The sequence below is a fragment of the Ursus arctos genome, chromosome X (assembly GCF_023065955.2).
Source record: "Ursus arctos isolate Adak ecotype North America chromosome X, UrsArc2.0, whole genome shotgun sequence".
Taxonomy (NCBI): domain Eukaryota; kingdom Metazoa; phylum Chordata; class Mammalia; order Carnivora; family Ursidae; genus Ursus; species Ursus arctos.
The window spans coordinates 10,738,759-10,758,503 of record NC_079873.1 but is presented as its reverse complement, the minus strand read 5'-3'; the positions used below and the strand labels follow the sequence as shown (position 1 = coordinate 10,758,503).

General features: G+C 41.2%; 1 long non-coding RNA gene and 1 other non-coding gene across 2 annotated transcripts in view; one reads left to right on the top strand and one right to left on the bottom strand.

Moving 5' to 3' along the window:
* Positions 1-19,745, top strand: part of LOC123002228 (uncharacterized) — a 237,538-nt gene that overhangs the window by 88,050 nt on the left and 129,743 nt on the right. The gene's annotated exons all lie outside the window — the stretch shown is intronic.
* Positions 16,224-16,328, bottom strand: LOC113240823 (U6 spliceosomal RNA). The gene has a single exon (XR_003311319.2). It is a non-coding gene; the product is annotated as a U6 spliceosomal RNA (small nuclear RNA).

Below are 19,745 nucleotides of genomic sequence, written 5' to 3'. Positions count from 1 at the left end.
CAGATCTGGCAAATCATTTAGCATCTCTTAGACCCAGCCTCCTCCTCTATAAAATGGGTGTCATAAACCTATCTTGCAAAATTGCTTGAAGTTAAGCAAGGCAATGTGGTGTTCAATAATGCTTAGCATAGTGCACGGTACATATCAGGTTCTTAGGAAATGATTGTTAAATAGAAGGGAGAAGAGTTGGGGACTATAATACTGGAGTTAACTTTATGCAGAAGGTGATGAGTTAGACTTTGAAGGACCAACTCATAGAAGCAAAGAGGTGGGGAGAAGGGTAATAGTTTTTCTTTGGGTGGTTAGTTTGAGCCTTGCAGCAAGCCTGCCTAACAAACATTCTTTTTTTTTTAAAGATTTTTATTTATTTATTCGACAGAGATAGAGACAGCCAGCGAGAGAGGGAACACAGCAGGGGGAGTGGGAGAGGAAGAAGCAGGCTCATAGCGGAGGAGCCTGATATGGGGCTCGATCCCATAACATCAGGATCACGCCCTGAGCCAAAGGCAGGCGCTTAACCGCTGTGCCACCCGGGCGCCCCCCTAACAAACATTCTTATTCATGTACAGTTGCATTGCCATTATTACAGAGTGGGAAGACCTTCTTTTGGGGTCTTGATTTTTCTTCCCGGAAGAGAAGAAATGGCCACAATATTCTGACTCGTTTCACAAAGCACACAATTTAGAATGTAATTACATTTAAAATTTGCTAGAAAGTGATTTCATGAATCCAGAATTATCAATCACTCTTCAGAATGACAGGCAAAGGGGAATATGCCAAAACAAGTTCCCTTGAGGATGTTTAGAACCAATAGAGAAAATATTTTTCTTTATGTGCATGCATTCCTTGAAAATAAGGAGGCAGGGACCTGGTTCAGCCTGGCAAAAGACGATCCAAAAAATCAGTGAATACCGTGGGCACCTGGGTGGCTCAGTTGGTTGAGCATCCAACTCTTGGTTTCAGCTCAGGCCATGATCTCGAGGTTGTGGAATTGGGCCCCATGTCAGGCTCCACACTCAGTGCGGAGTCTGCTTTAGATTCTTTCTCCCTCCTCCTCTGCCCCTTCTCTCTCTCTCTCTCTCTCTCTCTAATAAATAAAAATTTTAAAAAGTATATTTAAATAAAAGAATCAGATACCAGGCAAAGGGTGAGGGAAGGAGCATTACATAAACCAGAACAGTCATTTCCACCCATTGGGCATTGGTGGCCATGAATTTCCTTTTTCTTGGCTTTGTCTCTCTTATCTTAGATGCTTGACTGTTCTTCCTTGTTCTTTAGCTGACTTGCTCTCCTACTCTGCCTGCACTTTAAATATTGATATGCCACAGGTCAAGTATCAGTCTTATTCTTTCCTCATCCTACAAGCCCTTTCTCAGAGTTCTCATTCTCTGCCATGGTTTTACTTGCTCCCATGGATTGATAACTGCTCCATCTGAGGTCTCGTTTCTGGGTACACGTTTCTATATACGTATTGGAAACCTCCACCTGGATGACCTATAGTATTTAACCTCCCTTTTTCCTTCTACTTGAAACATTATTCTTTGATCTTCTTCAGCCTACCTCCTTCAGATTTCCTCTTAAACTTACTTATTCAAGGTAGTGTTTCTTAAGACTGAGATCTACCTGAATGCGCTATCCCAAAACCCTCTTGTTTTACTTTCGGCAATTCAGAGCCAATTATTTTAAATTACACATTTGTGGAGTTATCCCATTTTTCTCTCTCTTCCATGCTGGACTTTTTACTCTGTGAAGGCTATCATAGTATCTACTTTCATCTCCATCAGATTTCTGGTTCCTAACATATGGTAGAAGCTCAGTAAAAATTTGCTAAATTAATGAATCAATGAATCAATGATATGAGATGAATCCCTAATACTCCCCACCTCTCCTGTTCCAATTCATATATTCCTGGATGTAATGAATGTGCCCAAAATCATCCCGCCATTTCTTTTTTTTTTTTTTAATAATGATTTTTTATTATATTATGTTTGTCACCATACAGTACATCCCCGGTTTTCGATGTAAGGCTCGATGATTCATTAGTTGTGTATAACACCCAGTGCACCATGCAATATGTGCCCTCCTTACTACCCATCACCGGTCTATCCCATTCCCCTACCCCCCTCCCCTCTGTAGCCCTCAGTTTGTTTCTCATAGTCCATAGTCTCTCATGTTTCATTCCCCCTTCTGATTACCCCCCCTTTCTTTATCCCTTTCTTCCCCTACTGATCATTCTAGTTCTTATGTTCCATAGATGAGAGAAATCATATGATAGTTGTCTTTCTCTGCTTGACTTATTTCACTAAGCATTATCTCCTCCAGTGCCGTCCATGTTGGAGCAAATGTTGAGAACTCATTCTTTCTGATTGCTGAGTAATATTCCATTGTATATATGGACCACAACTTCTTAATCCAGTCATCTGTTGCAGGGCATCTCGGCTCCTTCCACGATTTAGCTATTGTGGACATTGCTGCTAGGAACATTGGGGTGCATATGGCCCTTCTCTTCACTACGTCTGTATCTTTGGGGTAAACACCCAGTAGTGCAATGGCTGGATCATAGGGTAGCTCAATTTTTAACTTTTTAAGGGACCTCCACACGGTTTTCCAGAGTGGCTGTACCAACTTGCATTCCCACCAACAATGTAGGAGGGATCCCCTTTCTCCATATCCTCTCCAACATTTGTTGTTTCCTGCCTTGTCAATTTTTGCCATTCTAACTGGCGTAAGGTGGTATCTCAATGTGGTTTTGATTTGAATTTCCCTGATGGCTAATGATTTTGAACATTTTTTCATGTGTCTGTTAGCCATTTGTATGTCTTCATTGGAAAAGTGTGTGTTCATATCTTCTGCCCATTTTTTGATTTGTTTATTTGTTTCTCGTGTATTGAGTTTGAGAAGTTCTTTGTAGATCTTGGATACCAGTCCTTTATCTGTAGTGTCATTTGCAAATATCTTCTCCCATTCCGTGGGCTGCCTCTTAGTTTTTCTGACTGTTTCCTTGGCTGTGCAGAAACTTTTAATCTTGATGAAGTCCCATAAATTCATTTTGTCTTTTGTTTCTCTTGCCTTTGGGGATGTATCATGAAAAAGGTTGCTTTGGCCGATGTCGTAGAGGTTGCTGCCTATGTTCTCCTCTAGAATTTTGTTGGATTCCTGTCTCACATCGAGGTCTTTCATCCATTTGGAGTTTATTTTTGTGTATGGTGTGAGAGAGTGGTCAAGTTTCATTCTTTTGCATGTAGCTGTCCAATTTTCCCAGCACCATTTATTGAAGAGACTGTCTTTTTCCCACCGGATGTTTTTTCCTGCTTTATCAAACATTAGTTGCCCAAAGAGCTGAGGGTCCATTTCTGGGCTCTCTATTCTGTTCCATTGGTCTATGTGTCTGTTTTTGTGCCAGTACCATGCTGTCTTTGTGATCACAGCTTTGTAGTACAGCTCGAAATCCGGCATTGTGATGCCCCCAGCTTTGTTTTTCCTTTTCAACAGTTCCTTGGAGATTCGGGGTCTTTTCTGGTTCCATACAAATTTAAGGACTATTTGTTCCAGTTCTTTGAAAAACGTTCTCGGTATTTTGATCGGGATAGCATTGAAAGTGTAGATTGCTCTGGGTAGCATGGACATTTTAACTATGTTAATTCTTCCGATCCATGAGCATGGAATATCTTTCCATCTTTTTATGTCTTCCTCAATGTCTTTTAAGAGTGATTTATAGTTTCTAGAATAAAGGTCCTTTACGTCTCTGGTTAAGTTAATTCCAAGGTAACGTATGGTTTTTGGTGCTATTGTAAATGGGATGGATTCCCTGATTTCTCTTTCTTCGTTCTCGTTATTCGTGTACAGAAATGCAACTGATTTCTGAGCATTGATTTTGTATCCCGCCACGTTACTGAATTGCTCTATAACTTCTAATAGTTTGGGAGTGGCTTCTTTTGGGTTTTCCATATAGAGTATCATGTCGTCTGCGAAGAGAGACAGTTTGACTTCTTCTTTGCCGATTTGAATACCTTTGATCCCTTTTTGTCGTCTGATTGCTGTTGCAAGGACTTCTAGTACTATGTTGAATAATAGTGGCGAGAGTGGGCATCCTTGTCGTGTTCCTGATCTTAAGGGAAAGGCTTCCAGCTTTTCCCCATTGAGAATAATATTTGCAGTAGGCTTTTCATAGATGGCTTTTATGAGATTGAGAAATGTACCTTCTATTCCTACACTCTGAAGGGTTTTAATCAGGAAAGGATGCTGTATTTTGTCAAATGCTTTTTCGGCATCGATTGAGAGGATCATATGGTTCTTGAGTCTTTTCTTGTTGATATGATGTATCACGCTGATTGATTTGCGAATATTGAACCACGCTTGCATCCCAGGTATGAATCCCACTTGATCGTGGTGGATAATCCTTTTAATGAACTGTTGGATTCTATTAGCAAGTATCTTGTTGAGGATTTTGGCGTCCATATTCATTAGGGAAATCGGTCTGTAATTCTCCTTTTTGAGGGGGTCTTTGCCTGGTTTGGGGATCAAGGTAATATTGGCCTCATAGAATGAGTTTGGTAGCTTTCCTTCTGTTTCTATTTTTTGAAATAGCTTTAGGAGAATAGGTATTATTTCTTCTTTGAATGTTTGGTAGAATTCCCCAGGAAAACCGTCCGGGCCTGGAGTTTTGTTATTTGGAAGGTTGTTTATCACTGACTCAATCTCTTCATAATTAATTGGCCTGTTTAAGAAATCAATTTCTTCCTTTTTCAATCTTGGTAGTTTATAGGTTTCCAGGAAGGATTCCATCTCTTCCAGATTGCTTAGTTTATTGGCATATAGCTGTTGATAAAAATTTCTAATAATCCTTCCAATTTCAATGGTGTTCGTCGTGACCTCTCCTTTTTCATTCATAATTTTAATAATCTGGGTCCTTTCTCTTTTCTTTTGGATAAGTCTTGCCAGTGGTCTGTCAATTTTATTGATTCTCTCCAAGAACCAGCTTCTAGTCCTGTTGATCTGCTCTACTGTACTTCTGGTTTCTGCTTGATTGATTTCAGCTTTAATTTTGGTCAACTGCTTCCTTGTGCGTGGATTAGGCCTGTCCCTCTGTTGCTGTTCCAGCTTCTTGAGGTGAGAATATAAAAACTGCATTTTAGATTTTTCTATTCTTTTGAGTGAGGCTTGGATGGCTATGTATTTCCCCCTTAGGACTGCCTTTGCAGTATCCCATAGGTTTTGGACTGTTGTATTTTCATTCTCATTGGTCTCCATAAATTGTTTAATTTGATTTTTGATTTCCTGGTTTATCGAGTCATTCCTGAGCAGGATGGTTCTTAGTCTCCAAGTGTTTGAGTTTCTTCCAAATTTTTCCTTGTGGTTGAGTTCCAATTTCAGAGCGTTGTGGTCTGAGAATATGCAGGGGATAATTTCAATCTTTTGGTATCGGCTGAGACCTGTTTTGTGTCCCAGAACATGGTCTATTCTTGAAAATGTTCCATGGGCATTAGAATAGAATGAGTATTCTTTGGTTCTGGGGTGTAGTGTTCTATATATATCTATGAGGTCCAACTCGTCGAGTATGGCATTCAAAGCCTTTGATTCTTTGCTTAGTTTTTGCCAGGGTGTTCTGTCTATTTCTGATAGTGGAGTGTTGAGGTCCCCTACTATTAATGTATTTTTATCTATATGTCTCTTTATTCTGGTTCAGAGTTGGCTTGTGTATCTTGCTGCTCCCCTGTTGGGGGCATATATATTTATAATTGTCATATCCACTTGTTGAATATTTCCTTTAAGAATAATATAGTGCCCTTCTGCATCTCTAACTATAGTCTGTAGTTTAAAATCCAATTTATCTGATATGAGAATTGCTACCCCAGCTTTCTTTTGAGGTCCATTTGCGTGAAAGATGGTACTCCATCCCCTTACTCTCAGTCTGAATGCATCTTTGGGTTCGAAATGAGTCTCTTGTAGACAGCAAATGGATGGGTCATTTCTTTTTATCCAATCTGCAACCCTGTGGCGTTTAAAGCAAGAATTTAAACCATTCATGTTAAGACTGAGTACTGAGAGATATGCTTTTAATTCTGCCATGTTGTCAGTAAAGTCTTTGTTTGTATTGGCTGTGACTTTCTGTTTTGTATCACTCTTGGGGCCTTTTTACTTTTATAGAACCCCCCGTAATACCTCCTGTAGGGCTGGTTTCGTGGTTACGAAATTGGCTAGTGACTGTCGATTCTGAAATGTCTTTATTTCTCCATCAATTCTGAATGACAGCCTTGCTGGATAAAGGATCCTTGGCTGCATGTTTTTCTCTGAAAGAGCTTTAAAAATGCTCCCCCAACCCTTTCTCTCATTCCAGGTCTGTGTAGACAGGTCTGACGTAATTCTGATGCCTTTGCCTTGGTACATGAGAAATTTCTTTGCCCTGGCCGCTTTCAATACTGTATCCTTGGATCTCATATTTGCGAATTGCACTATGACGTGACGTGGTGTAGGTCTGTCATGGTTGAGCTTGGGAGGGGTCCTCTCTGCCTCTTGGACATGAATTTTTGTTTCCCTTGCTAGATTAGGGAAGTTTTCAGCTACAATTTGTTCAAATATCTCTTCTAGACCTCTGTTTTTCTCCACCCCCTCGGGGATGCCGATGATTCTAACATTGGATCGTTTCGTTGAGTCAGTAATCTCCCGTAGCCAACATTCGTGGGCGTGGATTTTTTTAAGACCATCTTCTATTTTTATTTTTTCCTCTATTAACCCATCCTCCAATTCACTAACCCTTTCCTCCGCTTCCGTGACCCTGGCCGTCAGAGCCTCTAGTTTTGCCTGCATTTGGCTCATAGAATTTTTAATTTCTGTCAAATTCGCTCTCATTTCCGCCCTTAGGGATTGTATATTCTCAGTAATATTTTCCTGAATACTTTTTTCAAGTCTACTCATTATCTTGACCATTGTTACTCTGAATTCCATTTCTGATAATTTGGTTACATCCATATCCGTTACTTCTGTGGCAGAGGCCACTGACTCACTGTCTTTTCTTTGCTGGGGGGGGCTTCTCCTTCTTGTCATTTTAATGAGGGGAGGTTGCGGGGTTGTCCAGAGCCCAAAATTATTGACTGGGTCCCAGGCCGTGCCCCTTGTTTTATAGGGATCTTAGAGATGTGGGCTTCTTCTTTAAAGATTTTATTTATTTACTTATCTGAGAGAGGGAGACAGACAGTCAGCAAGAACGGAACAGAAGCAGGGGAGTGAGAGAGGAAGAAGCAGGCTCCCAGCGGAGGAGCCCGATGAGGGACTCCTTTCCGGAAGGCTGGGATCACGCCCTAAGCCGGAGACAGGCGCTCAATGACTGCGCCACCCAGGCGCCTCGGGCTTCTTGATTTTTCAGCCTGCCTTCTGGGGGAGGGGCCTGCCGCGCCGATACTCAGGCAACCCTGTTTGGTTAGAGTCTCTGTGTCCCCTGCGAGGGGGGATGGGGATGGGCACTCTCTGAGCCGGTATTTCCAGGCTTTTGTTCTCTGGTGGCTTTCCCTGGCGGCCGGCTATGCCTCTTCTGAGGGTCAGAGCAGCAGAGGCTGCATTGTCGCAGAACAGAGGGATTGCGGCCCGTTCTCCACTGATGTTCTGGCCACTTTAACTCTGTTTCTGTTGGTGCTGCTCAACCCTGCAGCGTCCCGGGATGTGCGCCCCACACCCGGCGTCCCTGCCCTCACTTCCAGGGCCGGCGCGTCTCTGTCCTTTGTGTTTCTAATGCCGCCAGCCACCGGCCGCCCCGTCTCTGTCCTTTGTGTTTCTAATGCCACCAGCCACCGGCCGCCCCGCGCGCTCCCGGGTCTCCCGGTCTCAGTTTATGCCCGGTGAGCACACCTCGATTCCGGAGTTTCGTGAGAAGCCTGGTGGCGCGCGCACCCGGTTCAGGGTCTCAGTCCGCTCTCTCGCGGGTGCCGACCGCAAGTCCGCCCGCTCCCCCGTGCAGGTGGCTGCCGCTTCCCAGCGCCCAAACGCGGCGGCTCCCTCCCCCTTCCGTTTATCTTCCGATATCCGTGCACGGTTTACAGCTCCCCTCTTCGTACCTCAATACTCAGCGCTGGAGATGTTCATTTGTAGAGATCCAGATGCATCATCCTGCGTCTCAGGCTGGTTCCGTGGTTATTTAGGCTGGTCTGGTACCTATCCAGCTCGACTCAGGGGACCGGCTGAAAAAGGGGTCCCCTACTCCTCCCCAGATCAGTGGTTGATTATAAAAGGATGTAACTCAGGAACAGCCAGATTTCCATCTGGAAGAGTTAGGTAGGGCAAGGTCTGGAGAAAGAGCAAGCAGTTTCCCTGCCCTCTCCAGGCCGCCACTCTCCCCAAATCTCCACGTGTTCACTAACCGGAAGCTCCTCATCCCGCCATTTCAACTAGAATCTGGGAGCCAGCCTACATACCACCATCTCCCTCACCCATAACACCTAAACATTTACCAACAGCTACCACTCCTCTTAAATATCTTGAGAATTCATTCCCTCCTCCCTTATCCCTGCTATTACTGCTTTGTTTAGGTTCTTGTCAATCTTTCTGAATTCATTATCCTCTAATCCTTCACTATCACTGCAGGACATTTTCTTTAAATGCAAATCTGACCATTTTACTCTGAAGCTTAAAACCCTTTACCAGACTCCCTATTGCTTTGAAGATGAAGTTCAGATTCTTAAACCTAATCTATAAAACTTTCCACAATCTGAAAAGCTAGTTTCAGCCTTCCTTGTCTTACCCTTTTTCACCCATCCCTGTTCCCGCTGGCTATCCAGAACTCCTGATTCCCAAACCTACCTTCCTACCTTTGCACAGATTCTCTTTGCCTAGAATGTTCTTTTACAGATGTTCTTAACTTACCCAACTCTTCACATTTCAAAATGAAGCTTTAAGTTCCCCTCCTCTGGGAAATCTCTCCACACTGTCCTGGGTAAAATTTATTGTACTGTCTTCTGCACTCCCACAGCAAGGGTCTTGATTATAGCTCACGCAGTGTTCAGCCATTATTTTTTTTTAAAGATTTTATTTATTTATTCGACAGAGATAGAGACAGCCAGCGAGAGAGGGAACACAAGCAGGGGGAGTGGGAGAGGAAGAAGCAGGCTCACAGCAGAGGAGCCTGATGTGGGGCTTGATCCCACAACGCCAGGATCACGCCCTGAGCCGAAGGCAGACGCTTAACTGCTGTGCCACCCAGGCGCCCCTCAGCCATTATTTTTTATTGTCCAGATACCTTCGTTGAGTTGTGAGCTCCTATAAACAGGGTCTAGCTCTTATTCACCTCTGAATCCACTGACGTGTTAGCTTTATATTTGCAAACCGTTTCTCTAATAAAAGACTTGTACCCAAAATGTGTTTTAAAACTCCCCAACTTAATAAAAAATAAACAAATATCCCAATATAAAATGGGGAAAAGATTGAACAGACACTTCATCAAAGAAAGCATAGTCGTTAAACATCTGCCTTTGGCTCAGGTCATGACCCAGGGTCATTGAATAGAGCCCAGCATCAGGCTCCCTGCTCAGCGGGAAGCCTGCTTCTCCCTCTCCCCTCCCCCTGCTTATGTTCCCTCTCTCGCTGTCTCTCTGTAAATTTTTTTTTTTAAAAAAAAGCTTTATTTGGGGCACCTGGGTGGCTCAGTCATTAAGCATCTGCCTTCGGCTCAGGGCGTGATCCCGGTGTTCTGGGATCGAGCCCCACATCAGGCTCCTCCGCTGGAAGCCTGCCTCTTCCTCTCCCACTCCTGCTGCTTGTGTTCCCTCTCTCGCTGGCTGTCTCTATCTCTGTCAAATAAATAAATAAAAATCTTTTAAAAAATAAAAAAAGCTTTATTTGTAAATAGCCCAAAATTGGAATCAACCCAAATATCTACCAACAGGTTAATGTATAAACAAACTACGATATACCCGTATAATGGAATATTATTCAGCATAAAAAGAATGAACACACAACATGGATGAATCACAAAATAATTATGCAGAGTGAGACAAGTTAATCAAAAAAAGTCCAAAGTACCTTTGGACACTATTGATATAAAATTCGATAAAATGCAAACTATAGTGACAGAAAGCAAATCAGTTATTTCCTGGGGATGGGGGATGTGATGGGAAGGGCAGGAAGAGGGATTACGAAGGGCCACAAGGATACAGATGTGATAGGTATGTTCATCATTTCGATGGTGGTAATGGTTTCACTGGCGCATACATATGTCAAAACTTAAACTGTACTTCTTAAACACATGATATTTATTATATGTCAATTTTACCTCAATAAATGTGTTTTTAAAATACCCCTTAATTTTTTAAACATGGTGTCAAGGATTAACTTTTTAAATTACAAAAAGCTTTTTTAACACAATTTTTAATTCATTTTACAGACTCACTAAACCTATCTTCACTTTGCACATGAGAAACCCATTTGTCTGCCCGCCTAGGCAAACAAACACTGAGCCAACTTCTCCTACCTCCCTCCCCTTTACTTCCTTTACGTTGTCTTCTCCATCCTGCTAGAGGAGAGTTTGGCTTTCCTTTCCGATTGCTCTCATTATCTTCCCTGTAATGTCTTGTGCATGACTAGCACCTGACATTGCGCTTTACAAGTGTTTACCAACAATGCGTGCGTAGGCTCGGGAGGTCCTATTGCCCTGGATGGCATGGTTACACTTTCCCAGCTGATTAAAATGAACTAACTCTAGGTCAAGAGGACAGTTTTAATCCCATGTATAGAAACACCGTGTTTTTCAACTATAGGATAATTGAGTCTGTAAATGAGACAATGTTAATGATGTGGCTGCATTGATACTGGACTAAGTGCTTCAGGAATGTAAAGTTTACTGTCATTAGCAAGGCGAACGAGACCAGGAAGGCGAGAGAGAAAGGATGAAGCGTAGGGCCGGAAACATTCTGAGAGGAGATTATTTATGAAGCAAACTTTTAGAACGCCGGCTCACCCACATTTGTAGAAAGAAAATGACATGTGAGAACACCAAAACGAAGAGATTATTCTCCTTAAAATAAACAACAATCCTATTTACAACCAAGTGAAAAGGGAGCAAATGAACAGCAAGTAAAGGCCGCGCTGGAACTAGACAGCCCTCATTAGGAAACACAGGCAGCCATCACTTGGTGCTTAGATGAGGAAAACTCACAACGCCATTGGCCTCCCCTCAAGCCACCCTGGTCAGGCCATTGTGGAGCAGCTCCTTCCAAGATGAAAAGATACTGTTCTGAGACTTTCGGATTAAGCAGTAGCTCCCTCCCCAAACGCTGACAGCAATTTTTTCTTCTCTACATTTCTCCAGCCTCAACTTGACTTTATTTTTGTAACTGGTAGCAAGCCAGGGTGAGACATGATCTCTTCCCACCCAATTATCTGGGAAGAAAGCCCACTTTATCATTAATTACATTATCTAACAGCCTCTTGCTACTCAAAATGGGGTCCTTGGATCAGCAGCACTGGCACCATCTGAGAGCTCGTTTGAAATGCAGAAACTTGGGCCCCATTCCAGAATTCCTGAATCAGAATCTGTATTTTAACAAGATGCCCAAGTAGTTTGTGTACACATTCAATTTGAGAAGTGCTCGTCTAATCCTCACAACATCCTGTAAAATTTAAGGATTATCATTCTTATTACTTACTGGAGAAAATGAGAGCAGGAAAGTTTCCTTCCGCCATGCTTTTTGTCCATTTAAATTTTACCAAAGGAATTCAGTAGTTCTGGTCATAACCACCCCAACTCTCCACCGCATTGTTGACTGTTAATACCCAAACTCCTACTCTCAGGCATGCATGATTTAAATTAAACATTTCCCATCCCTTGAAATATTTGAAACACCAATGTCTGTGGGGAGAGTGACTTAATAATTCCCTGAACTCTTAGTGTTTAGGAGTTTGATCAGACTGCTGACTTTGTCCATTGATGAGAAGAGCAAAACACCTTGAGGAAAAGGAAGGAAGAAAAGGACTGAAGGAGAAGGTGGAAGGAAAGATAAAGGCAAAGTGCCTCCAGATTTATTGTTCAGTATATATTGGCCCTTTCCAAGGACCTTGACTGTCTTTGAAGTTTGCTGTCACGACTGGCTTGAGCTTGTTCCTTTGTTTCTGTCGTGGGTTTCTAGATACTCTGAATCTGGGCTGTCCTTTCCGTATCGTATTTCCCGGGAGGTGAGCACAGAAGCCCCTGCAGATGTTTACCACCAGTACTCAGGCTCATAGGGAGGAAATGTGAAACAGCTGCGAGTACCAGTGCTTAAGGCAACATCATCATAAAAAAAAATACTCCAAGACTCTATGGTTACCAATAGCAGCTATTATATTTGAGGCTGTACTAAGTATATGCCAGGCACCGTACTTGATACTTCACAAATATTTCCCACAATAGTCTTGAAAGTATGTATTATTTAGTAAATGTGGCTCATGAAGACTGGAACCTGGCTTCTAATCTCAGGCCTCTTTGAAGCAAGAGTGAATGTTCTTTTTATCATAACACATGCCTGTGGCACGCTTAAATTAACCTCCTACTCAACCTTCAATGTCTGGCTGAAATCACCCGTTCTAGGCAGTTCTCTCTCCATGACCTTGGTGACATCTTCTTTCTGTAGCCCTAATTTGGCCCTTTTTATGTGATAGCTTGAACTCTTGCTTCCTTTTTTATTCACATTCCTCCTGCTCCAAGCTGTAATTACGTTTGCACCTGTGTCCCACCTCCCCCTCCAAAACCTTGAGCCCTTAAATGTTCTTTGGGTCGCCAGCCCCAATATCATACCAGGAATTCAGTGATATCATCAGTTGGCCTATAAATTGAGATACGCACAAACTCCACCCTCTGGAAGCTTCTGGAAGTCAAACATTTGTTATTGGTTGAGGCACTCCGTGTTGTTTACATGTACCCCCTCCAATGGCTTGCCCTTAGAAATTCTGTACCCATTTACAAATTGCTCTTGTACTGGTTTTGTAACTCCTTTTCTTTTCTATCATTCTCTCCCAAAGAAGAACATGGCTTGGGTTATCTTTACATGAGCTACTCTTCCCTCTCTGGTATTCTTTACACTTTGGATTCTAGAATAAAGGAAGAAAATAAAACTTCTAGTGACTCTCTTTCTATCTTGCATTCTTGCACTTGCTCATTCTCTCTTTAACATTTGAGACATTGTGCTAAGCATCTTACATAAACCATTTTAAGTCCCATACCAAAAAACCTATGAAATATGCACTGTTACTATTCCGATTTTGTTCAGGAGTATCCTCAAATACAGAGACATTAAGCAAGTTATCCATGATCACACAGCTAGGAAATGGGAGAACCAGAATGTGAATGTAGGCTGTGTGCTGCTTTCAACCACTTATCAACTATTACCAGTGAGAAACACAAGTGAAATGTGACAAATGGATAGGTGTACACCAATATGCTTGTAGGTACCATGTGGAGTGCCAAGGAAACTGGAATCTCTAGGCTTTTCTTACAACCAGTCCGTGACTGGGCCGTATCTTCTCATCTGCAGTTATAGTTGCTTGGAGAGACATGGGTGAAATCATTATTAGTTCAAGCTGAGCTCTGAAAAGCATAAAGGCCTAGTGAGTGTTGATGTTACTATTATTTTTTTAATAAAGCATTTATTAGGGAAAGAATGGAGCTCCCACTAATATCTTCCAAAACTCAATATAAATGATTTTTGAATAATTCAAATGTTGGATTACTCATATCCACCTGACCTTCTCCAGTAGCTGAAATCTTTGAGAGTTGATGGCTTGCAGGTATTTGAAGAAGCCATTATGCAAATGAAAATATCATATCCACTAAGATATTTGTTGTAGGCATTATGGCAGACACCAAAAAAGTATAATGTATTCTCTCAAAGGGTTCACCATCTTTTTTGAGAAAATAAACCTGATGCATATTTCTCATTAAATAACAATGAAATTTTTAAGTGGCTCTTTGAGAAGATGATGATAATCACGTGCTAATGCAGGACTCTACCAGCAGCAATTCAGAAAAGAGATATGTAACTCCAGGCTGAGATGAGTGATCTAGAGAGGTTTGGTGGAACAGATGGATTTTAAGCTAAAGTTTCAAAGGTCAATAGAATTAAAGTAAGGAGCAATGAAAGAAAGAGCATAATGGGTTGGATAGAACAGCATGGCAGACTAAACAATCCATAATAGAGAATGTGCTTATGCATAAACAAGCTGGCATCATTATTGCACTTAGTTTGGACTGTAGGCTTAAGTGGATAGAGAATATCTGTGATTCAGTTTGAATTCTGTGATTCTCAGCCCAAGAATATTTGCCTAGTTCTTCTGGTAGCAAAGTTCAACACTACAGAGGAAGCAACAGCTATTCTTGCCTGGTTGGTGGGCTCTCTTGGGTCACTGTGGGACTAGGTTTCAAGACGCATTAGATAGAGGATCAGCTCTGAAGAAACACTTCCTAGTATCACCCCTAGTATCGGTCTTGCTCCACTAGGCCCCCTGAAAGACTTTCCACTTACTGCTAAAAAGTGAGACATCTGGGCAGAAATATGCCACACAGTGGGTCGAACTTGATGGCTCCAAGGATACTGCTTGGGGCTGCCCTCTAGAGGGACCGAGAGGAGCCACCACTACCAATTCTAGGAGTGCATAAAAAGGCAAGACTGTTTTCAAAAAGGCAAGCCACTCTGAAAAAACTCTGATGGAGTTTCATCCAAATTTAAAAATAGAACTACCCTACAATCCAGTAATTACACTACTAGGTATTTACCAAAAAATAGAAAAATACTAATTTGAGGGGATACATGCACCCCAATGTGTATAGTAGCATTATCAACAATAGCCAAATCATGGAAAGAACCCACATGTATATTCACTGATGAATGGATAAAAAACATGTGGTATATATACACACTGGAATATTCCTCAGCCATAAAAAAGAATGCAATCTTGCCATGTGCAGCAATGTGGATGGAGCTGGAGAGTATTACGCTAAGCAAAATAAGCCAGAGAAAGACACATACCATATGACTTCACTCATATGTGGAATTTAAGAAACAAAACAAATGGACAAAGGAAAAAAAGAAAGACAAACCAAGAAACAGACTCTTAACTCTAGAGAACAAACTGATGGTTACCAGAGGGGAGGTGGGTGGGGGGATGGGTGAAATAGGTGATGGGGACTAAGGAGTGCACTTGTGATGAGCACCATGTATTGTATGGACATGTTGAATCAGCAAATTGTACATCTGAAACTAATATCACACTGCGTGTTCACAAACTAGAATTTAAATAAAAATGTAAGAAAACCAAAGATATGGAGCACCTGCAAGAGGGTTTTATACACCTGTATCTATGTAGATATGAAATCAATCATGTTAAACTCTCACAAAATCTCTAAGAGGTAAGAATTACGACCTTTATTTTATAGATGACAAAAGACTCAATAAGTTGGCCAGTGGCATTGGCAGATTTGAGATTCAACATGTCCACCCTACCTTAAGCAACTAATAATTTTGGCCCATTGGGACAAGAAAGAAGAGATTAGAGGTCTCAAAGAGGTCGTCTACCTCTTTCTGGGCATAGCCAGCGCACTCCAGATGTCCAAAGTTGGTAGAAAAAGCCCATGAACCTAGAATATGGCAGCATTTCCAGTTGAAGAAAAACCTTGAGGTAACCCCATATGTAGGAGCTACTGAAGGAGCACCCAGAATAGAGAGCTCGGTTAAGGACGGCCTTACAAGAACATCTTCAGTCTGCCCAACAACATGAATTGTAGCTTGTCCAAGGAAAAACAAATTGCTTGCTGAGATGTTGCTAGGAAGATTACCCAAGGGGAGCCTACCTAGGAAGGGTTGGTTGAGCCTTCCAGCCAAAGAGAAAAAGAAAGACTCTGAAAATAAATTGCCTTCCAATTCCCAGTGCAAGGTGTAGCTTTGTAAAAGAGGGTTCCTTATATGTTAGCGCTTCCTAGAGGCACATTATATAACATACAGCAGCCATACTAAAATGGCCCTTTTCCTGAATGTGTGGTGCCCGTGGCTAGCAAGATGACTGTGCCAGAGGAAAAAAAGAAGGAAAGAAAGGTCAATTCCAGATCTCTTTTGGTAGAATCTTTTTTTCCCAAGTAGTAACTGATAATGTGCATATCAGAGGTCTAGGAAGATCTGCATCCCCATTATCTGCTTTTATTTTATTTTATTTTTTTTGATGCAAGGGTAACTTTATTAAAGCAAAGAACTGAACATAATTTTAAAGGACATAAAAATATGGAACACTTCACAAACTTGCATGTCGTCCTTGCACAGGGACCATGCTAATCTTTTCTGTATTGTTGCAATTTTAGTTTATGTCTTGCTGAAGCAAGCACCTCATTGATCTGCTTTTAGATATCAGCCCAATAAGACCATAAATTCACCCATTTATGCTAAGTTTTGCTTTCTGTAATTCTATTTACAAAATGGAAACATTTTGGAAAGCATATGCTGAAATTAATTTGCACTTCTGCCTAAATTATTTGAGTACTTCTTCTGCTTAAAATTTTTTGTCCTGATAAAAATAAAAGGATTTGAAGAAGTCCATACTAGAGAAATTCTAATAAAACAATTTATAGCTGATGATGTAATCTGAAGTTTGAGCTTGTTGCTCAACGTGAAGATGAGAAACACTGTTTGCACACCGACCTCAGGAAGCAGCTGGATTTCTACTACGGTGTATACATTGTCTTATGTTCTTGATGGTTAAAAGAAATGGCCATTTACCCCTTCTTAATGGAAAAAAAAAGCCTCTCACAAGAATACATACTTTTGACATAAAAGGTGTACCTATTTGACCATAATCTTTGGCACATACCTGCTGTCTCAGAAAAGAAGAAAGAAAAGAAATTAATAAAGTTCAGATAGAAAATTCAATCCAATGTCCACACACTGGCAAATGAAAAATTCACCTGAGAACGCTTTAAAAACAAAACAACAGAAAAGAACACATTTTGTCTTGAAATAATTTTTGATTTCCAGAAGAGTTGCAAAGATAGTACAGAGAGTTTGCACATACCCTGCACTCATCTTCCCCTTATGCCACCATGTGAGAAGCCTTCGATATCAAGTTGGTCTGAAGCCTGAGGACTTGATTATAAAGCAAAAGTCTCAGTAAAATGTAACAGTAAGATTAATGACAAATACAAACAAAAAATTTACTAATAAAAGAAGAATGTGCACTTTTTAAGTGAACACTATAGATATTCTGAAAACTCAATGTTCAGTAACACAGTTTTAACTTGCCTCCTTATATGGCCAATAGCGTGTTACATGTTTTGTGGAAGAAAGGGAAATCTCTTCATTTTGGATAAATCCCACTACAGCATAAACTGTAGATTATCGTCAAGTCACGAGCACCATATTGTAGCAACACATACAATAAATGTAGTAGGTGTGTTTCTTCTCTTTCATGGTGATAAATCTCTTAAAAATGTCAGCCTGCAAATATAAATATCTCTTGAAATTTATGGCCAACGTCGCAAAGTGACTCACCAAAGCACTTGCTTTCAATTCTTCTATTAGATCACACTCACGCATGAGAGAAAAAGTAAGGGAGGCAATGGGGTAATTGTCTTGAGAAGAGAGCTATGAAACAGGCAAAGAATTGAAGGTCAGATGTCAAGGACAAATCTTTGAGAGTGCTTTCTCGGCCCTGCAGTCTTCAATTTTCCCCCCTTCCTATCTTTTAATAGGAAACTACCTTACCTAGGCTGTAATGACTTGGAATTTGTATATTCTGTTTCCAAAGGAGATAATGGCTCTTTATCCAGATATCATGAGGCTTAGCCTCCTTTTAATCAAGTTCCCTGGTGCATTTGACAGACTGTGCACTGAGATCTGGGATACTCGCTATCTTGTGTTTACCAGTGATGCTCATGTCAATAGATAATTGCAGGGAAGCCTTGGTTGCATACACTTATTAATTTTCCTAAAGCAGGTCCCTGAATTACATTGTGTATAACGTACATTTTTGCAGGGTGTTGTAGTTTTGGTGTGTTAATAAATAGACGGCCAGGTAGAAATTTCTGGAGTATCAGAAAGACAGCTCCAGAGTGGAGCAGGTATTACATTTAGAGAAGTCCAGTGTCTGCCCAAGCGTACCACAGGCAGGTGATAAGCAGTCCATCGGCCAGGCAGCACCTCATTGAGCAGCATCGCGGGGAAGACCATCTTCTCCAGCACATCGTGTAGTCTCCTCCTGGGTCATCTTCTTACAAAAAGGAACAGCTTCTAGCTGAGCACTAGTGGGCACACTCATCTCTCTCCAACAGTGACTGTCTAATCCGTGTGAGTCAAATTCCTTACTCCGTAAATGAATGAATGGTCTTTCCAAACAGTGTGAAGATGTGTTAAAACTTGACTTCGAAGCCTTGGGGGTTATCTTTTTTGAGTAGTAATGGATGAAATCAACTTACATTCTATTGGCCGTTTTCATTAAAAATCAGAGCAGTACTACTCTCTCATCCACTCCTAGCTCTCTTCAGGGATTCTCCCTTTGATACCTAGCTTTTAACTGATGAAATGAATTAACTAGTATGGCATTCTTGAGGGCTGTTTATCAAGTTCAAGCATACAAATAAAAACTTACCATCACCAGTTTTGTCTGCGATGCATCATAAAGTAGAGGCATCAGTGGAAGGCTTCAGCCGGCTTATGACTAGTTGCTCCCTTACTTCGGGACGAAGGTCTACACGGCATGCCTTTCTTGAAAAAGATCCTGTCTGGGTGGACTTCACCACTAAGCTTTACTCATTACAACAACCTAAAAGGCAACTATTGACAACGAACAAAAAATTACTTTAAGCCTGAATCCTCTAGCCTAGGGCACATTTCTGCTAAAAATTAGAAGCATCGCCTTCAGGAGTAAAAAGAAACTAAAACTTCACTCTAAATGAATCTCACCTAGTTATTTACATTAACTTAGTGGACTGAATCCAGGAGTTTACATCTGAGCAAGAAGATATATAACATCAGTAGTACAAACAACTAAGGAGTTCTCCAATAGGGCATCTCAATGATCCTGAAAAAGAAGAATGGGTTATTTTAGTTTCCTAAAAACTATTTCTCTCTGAAAATAAAAACCAATATGAAGACCTTAATTCCCGGCTATAGAAACTGCTCCTACAGATCCCTGATATGGTGAGGCCAGTACAAAGCAGTGGGCTTTGCTTTTTAGCCATTTCTCCTCGCTCCCATAGGCAATAGGGACCTGGGATGAAATACAGTGTTCAAAGAGTGAAATTCCCTCTGTGCCTCTCTTCATTAGCCCACTTAGAAATAATCAATGCATCTGCACGAGTAAGAGGGGCATGTTATTGATGGTTAAGCTTCTAGAAGTAAGTAAGAAGAGAATGTAACATTGCTTGATTGGTTAAAGTATAGTGTTAAGGGAATAAAAGGATGGACAGAAAAATTGACAGATTTATTGACAATAAAAGCAGTGACTATAGTAATAATAATATATGTTAGTATCATAAACATTTGGTCCTACACTAAATCATTCCACGCTCCTGAGATTTGCAGTTTGTTTCTGGATAATGTATTATTTTGTCCTCTTCCCTGAAGCTAGTTGTCACTTATGGCCATTAAAATGCCTACTTATCATATTTTTCGAAGTATAATATACATGCCTTTCATACATGAATCTTTTTACTATAGTGATTAATGAGTATGCAGGTGAGTATGTGTGTGTGTGTGTGTGTGTGTGTGTGTGTGTGTGTGTGTGCCCATTTGTGTCTGAATATTTGC